This window comes from Salmo trutta, chromosome 21 (assembly GCF_901001165.1).
Source record: "Salmo trutta chromosome 21, fSalTru1.1, whole genome shotgun sequence".
Lineage (NCBI taxonomy): Eukaryota > Metazoa > Chordata > Actinopteri > Salmoniformes > Salmonidae > Salmo > Salmo trutta.
The window spans coordinates 45,662,049-45,668,254 of record NC_042977.1 but is presented as its reverse complement, the minus strand read 5'-3'; the positions used below and the strand labels follow the sequence as shown (position 1 = coordinate 45,668,254).

Below are 6,206 nucleotides of genomic sequence, written 5' to 3'. Positions count from 1 at the left end.
AGAATCAAAGGTAATGGATTATTTACATAGTATTTTCGATTTTAGATCTCTCCAACATGGCGGTTAGTCTGTATCGCAATGCGTATTTTTCTGGCGCAGTGCTCAGATTATTGCAAAGTGTGATTTCCCAGTAAGGTTAATTTTAAATCTGGCAAGTCCATTGCGTTCAAGAGATGTAAATCTATAATTCTTTGAATGACAATATAATATTTTACCAATGTTTTCTAATATTAATTAATTATTTTGTTGTGATGACTTGACTGCCGGTATTGGAGGGAAACGATTTCCTGAACATCAACGCCATAGTAAAACACTGTTAGATATAAATATGAACTTGATAGAACTAAAAATGCATGCATTGTCTAACATAATGTCCTAGGAGTGTCATCTGATGGAGATTGTAAAAGGTTAGTGCATAATTTTAGCTGATTTTATGGTTTTGGTGACGCCTGTCTTTGAATTGACAATACACTACACACAGCTATTGTCAATGTACTCTCCTAACATAACCTAACTTTATGCTTTCGCCGTAAAACCTTTTTGAAATCGGAAAACGTGGTTAGATTAAGGAGATGTTTATCTTTCAAAGGGTGCCAGATAGCTGTATGTTTGAAAAACTTCAATTTTGACATTTATTTGGTTTCAAATTTGCCGCTCTTGAAATGCACCTGCTGTTGATAGGGTGCGCCACGGGTGGCACGCTAACGTCCCACATAGCCCCAAGAAGTTAAGGTGGTTGTGGTTGATCTAGGTGGTTGTGGTTGTTAAGGTGGTTGTTAAGGTGGTTGTGGTTGGGGCTAGGGGGCAGTATTGAGAAATTTTGAAAAAAATATGTGCCCATTTTTAACTGCCTCCTACACCAACTCAGAAGCTAGGATATGCATATTACTAACACATTCGGATAGAAAACACTCTGAATTTTCTAAAACAGTTTGAATGGTGTCTGTAAGTATAACAAAACTCATATTGCAGGCAAAAACCTGTGAAAAATAGATTTAAAAAAATGTGAATTTTGTGACTGTACTATTTAGTGTCATTGTTTTATAGATACCACAGTGAGAAAGGATTCATTTCGCAACTCCTACGGCTTCCACTAGATGTCAACGATCTTTATAAAGTTGTTTGAAGCGTCTATGATTAACAGAGAGCAAATTAGAATGCAGGGAAGTTGACATGTCGTCACTTCATTTTTCGCGCCTGCGCATAAATCTGAGAAGAGTGAATTTGTCATAAACGTTTTTCTAGACACAGGATAGGTCGTGTGAAAATATTACTGATGTTTCACGTTAAAAATGGACCAAAAGATTGATGCTAAACAACGTTTGACATGTTTGAACGAACGTAAATAGATGATTTACTAGGTTTTTTTAGCTTTTCGGCGTGATTTTACACCCCCCCCCACCACGTTTTGTGGGAGCCTACTGAACGCTAACTACTTGGTGTTATTTGGACATAAATTATGAACTTTGTCAAAAGAAACCACATTTGTTCTGGACCTGGGATTCCTGGCAGTGCCTTCTGATGGAGATAATCAAAGGTAAGGGGATATTTACAATGTTATTATCGATATTAGATGCTGCTAACCTGTATAGCCTAGCCTATTGTTCTTAGCATAGTACCCCGTTTATTGCAAAATGTGATTTCCCAGTAAAGTTATTTTGAGATCTGGCCATTCGGTAGCAATTACGAGATGATAATATATTATTCTTTGAATGACAATATTATAATTTACCAATGTTTTCGAATAGTAATTCCGTGATTTGTAACGCTGGATTCACTGGGAGCATTCGAGCCAAAAAAAATTCTGAATTTCACCGCGACTGTAAATGCTGTTTTTGGATATAAATATGAACTTGATGGAACTAAAAATGCATGTATTGTATAACATAATGTCCTATGAGTGTCATCTGATGCAGATTGTCAAAGGTAAGTGCATAATTCTAGCTGGTTTTCTGTCTCTGTTGATGCCCTTCTTTGAATTGGCTAAACATTACACACAGCTATTGTCAATGTACTCTCCTAACATAACCTAACTTTATGCATTCTCCGTAAAGCCTCTTTGAAAATCGGACAACGTGGTTAGATTTAGGAGATGTGTATCTTTCAAATGGAGGAAAATAGTTGATTATTTGAGAATTTGAAATGATTAGACAGTTTTGAATTCCCCGCCATGGTCACATGACAATGAAACCCATTACCGGGATAAGATCCCCAAAGCACTTTGTCAACAATAAGTTTCTGACAGATACATGGACTGTCCAAGATCAAAATGAATTCCTTCTTCTGGGAATAATGATTATGATGATTTGTGAAGGCTAGAAAGACGAGAGCCAACAGAAAACCGAAATGTTGTTCTGGTCAATAGTTTAGGAGTGTAACATTTTAGTCATTTAGCAGACACTCTTATCCAGAGCAACTTACAGTAGTGAATGCATACATTTCATACATTGTTTTTTTTGTACTGGCCCCCCGTGGGAATTGAACCCACAACCCTGGTGCTGTACACACCACGCTCTACCAACTGAGCCACAGGGAAGACTAACCATTGTTGTCGCTGTAAACCACTTAGTCAAAAAATGCATCCAGCCTGTAATAGGTCTCCTTTTGACGGAGTGACCCAACACGTCATCATCCCAATCATCCAATCAAGCGCAGCGATAGCATTCTGAATTCCTTGTTAGAAGAATGATGATGGTGATTTTGTGAGGGCTAGGAGGACAGCCAATAGGAGTGCCTCTCTGTGTTCCGTGTTCTCTTCTTTTCCTCTGGCTGTAGTTGAACAATTACACAAACATCCAACCAACAGCCATACTAAAACTAAAAGGCTATTTTCCTTCCCACTATTTAAAAAAAAAAAATGTTTTAATAGTTTTGCCAAGAAACCTTTTTCTTTTTTGTAGGTATAATACTTTGTTGACATTTGATCTGAAGTCGAGAGCATTTCCCACCATTTGAACCAATGAGCTGTTCAGATCCCAAGATTTAAACCCCAAAGATGTATTTTTCTATTTTCCGGAGACATTGTTTCTACTAACCTCAAGAATAAGGCCCCACAATAAACCTCTTGACAGAGAAAGATAAAGGTCACACAAATTGCTTATCCTTGTCCCTGACACTTGAAAACGCTACTTTCCACGCCGGCGGCTGGGCGGCAAATCCAAAACAACTTTGCTGTCATAAATTCAACATGTAGTGTTTTTCTCCTTCTTTGACTTCACAAATACATGGCCGGAATAAACTTGAACTTTAGCCGCACAGAGAGAGAGGAAAAAAACACACTACACCAATGCTGCCAGGGAAGGTAGCTGCAGTTAACTGTTCTCAGCATCTTGCGCTATAAATCAGTCCCTCGCCTTGGTTGACACACACACACACACACAAACACACACACACACACACACGTACACACACACGCCTTGTTCGACCTGGCCGGCAGCGTTTTGAAACCCATTTGGACGAGATAATGCCAGCTATTCCTCCCAGCAGCCTTAGGGACGAGGGACGAGTGAGCTGGACTCATGAATCATTACCCTCTTAGAGGAACGGAAGCAGAGGAGAGGCACCACGGCACTCACCTTACTGTGTCCATATATAACGCAATTAGACCTCCTTCCTCCTTCACCTTACTGTGTCCATATATAACGCAATTAGACCTCCTTCCTCCTTCACCTTACTGTGTCCATATATAACGCAATTAGACCTCCTTCCTCCTTCACCTTACTGTGTCCATATATAACGCAATTAGACCTCCTTCCTCCTTCACCTTACTGTGTCCATATATAACGCAATTAGACCTCCTTCCTCCTTCACCTTACTGTGTCCATATATAACGCAATTAGACCTCCTTCCTCCTTCACCTTACTGTGTCCATATATAACGCAATTAGACCTCCTTCCTCCTTCACCTTACTGTGTCCATATATAACGCAATTAGACCTCCTTCCTCCTTCACCTTACTGTGTCCATATATAACGCAATTAGACCTCCTTCCTCCTTCACCTTACTGTGTCCATATATAACGCAATTAGACCTCCTTCCTCCTTCACCTTACTGTGTCCATATATAACGCAATTAGACCTCCTTCCTCCTTCACCTTACTGTGTCCATATATAACGCAATTAGACCTCCTTCCTCCTTCACCTTACTGTGTCCATATATAACGCAATTAGACCTCCTTCCTCCTTCACCTTACTGTGTCCATATATAACGCAATTAGACCTCCTTCCTCCTTCACCTTACTGTGTCCATATATAACGCAATTAGACCTCCTTCCTCCTTCACCTTACTGTGTCCATATATAACGCAATTAGACCTCCTTCCTCCTTCACCTTACTGTGTCCATATATAACGCAATTAGACCTCCTTCCTCCTTCACCTTACTGTGTCCATATATAACGCAATTAGACCTCCTTCCTCCTTCACCTTACTGTGTCCATATATAACGCAATTAGACCTCCTTCCTCCTTCACCTTACTGTGTCCATATATAACGCAATTAGACCTCCTTCCTCCTTCACCTTACTGTGTCCATATATAACGCAATTAGACCTCCTTCCTCCTTCACCTTACTGTGTCCATATATAACGCAATTAGACCTCCTTCCTCCTTCACCTTACTGTGTCCATATATAACGCAATTAGACCTCCTTCCTCCTTCACCTTACTGTGTCCATATATAACGCAATTAGACCTCCTTCCTCCTTCACCTTACTGTGTCCATATATAACGCAATTAGACCTCCTTCCTCCTTCACCTTACTGTGTCCATATATAACGCAATTAGACCTCCTTCCTCCTTCACCTTACTGTGTCCATATATAACGCAATTAGACCTCCTTCCTCCTTCACCTTACTGTGTCCATATATAACGCAATTAGACCTCCTTCCTCCTTCACCTTACTGTGTCCATATATAACGCAATTAGACCTCCTTCCTCCTTCACCTTACTGTGTCCATATATAACGCAATTAGACCTCCTTCCTCCTTCACCTTACTGTGTCCATATATAATACCAGTATTCCTCCTTCACCTTACTGTGTCCATATATAACGCAATTAGACCTCCTTCCTCCTTCACCTTACTGTGTCCATATATAACGCAATTAGACCTCCTTCCTCCTTCACCTTACTGTGTCCATATATAACGCAATTAGACCTCCTTCCTCCTTCACCTTACTGTGTCCATATATAACGCAATTAGACCTCCTTCCTCCTTCACCTTACTGTGTCCATATATAACGCAATTAGACCTCCTTCCTCCTTCACCTTACTGTGTCCATATATAACGCAATTAGACCTCCTTCCTCCTTCACCTTACTGTGTCCATATATAATACCAGTATTCCTCCTTCACCTTACTGTGTCCATATACATATATATTTATATATATATATATATATATATATACACATATACATATATATTTATAAACACACACACACACACATACCAGTGGTGGAAAAGGGGCTATGCTAAAAGCCTGTTAGCGGTTAGCTAGTAGAGGTAAGCCAGCGGGGGTGGAAAAGGGGCTATGCTAAAAGCCTGCTAGCGGTTAGCTAGTAGAGGTAAGCCAGCAGGGATGGAAAAGGGGCTATGCTAAAAGCCTGCTAGCGGTTAGCTAGTAGAGGTAAGCCAGCAGGGATGGAAAAGGGGCTATGCTAAAACCTGGGGCACTGTACAAGTGATCTAAAGAATTTTCAGCTGATACAGAATAAAGATATCCCAGGATACGGTCAGATGATAAGTTGTCTTTATTCAGAGTCGTCGCCCCCCCCCCCCCCCCAAAAAAAATGTAAAACAATGAGGACTAGGTATGATGTGTGTCTTTAGCGTCATATGTGGACAGAGGCTCCTGCTGTGTGTGGACAGAGGACATATACGTCATATGTGGACTCGTGTGTTCTACTCGGCGTCACTTTTCTGAACGCTTTTCCGACAGAAATACGGATATAATATACATTCCTCCCAAAATAGAAATGTAAAGTGATATAACGTATTTAGACTTTTAGTTAACAGCAATCTTCCCTTTAACCTTGATTTAAAAAAAAAAAAACAGAACAACATTTCTGTCAAGGTTGTGCTTCCAGCAGTGCGTCTATAATAAAAGGTCATGCTAACAGAAGTGTGTGTGTGTCTATAAATCTTCAAGCCACGGTCCTCACAGATGGCAGGATGTGAGGCTACGGGACACATTTCACACTCTGGGGGCGACG

At 40.3% G+C, this 6,206-nt stretch overlaps 1 long non-coding RNA gene across 1 annotated transcript; it reads right to left on the bottom strand.

The window, feature by feature from the left end:
* Positions 1 to 3,670: 3,670 nt before the first annotated feature.
* Positions 3,671 to 5,316, bottom strand: LOC115157557 (uncharacterized). Its single transcript, XR_003868478.1, has 2 exons — positions 5,026 to 5,316; positions 3,671 to 4,985 (listed from the first exon to the last, which is right to left on the bottom strand). It is a non-coding gene; the product is annotated as an uncharacterized LOC115157557 (long non-coding RNA).
* Positions 5,317 to 6,206: the final 890 nt, after the last annotated feature.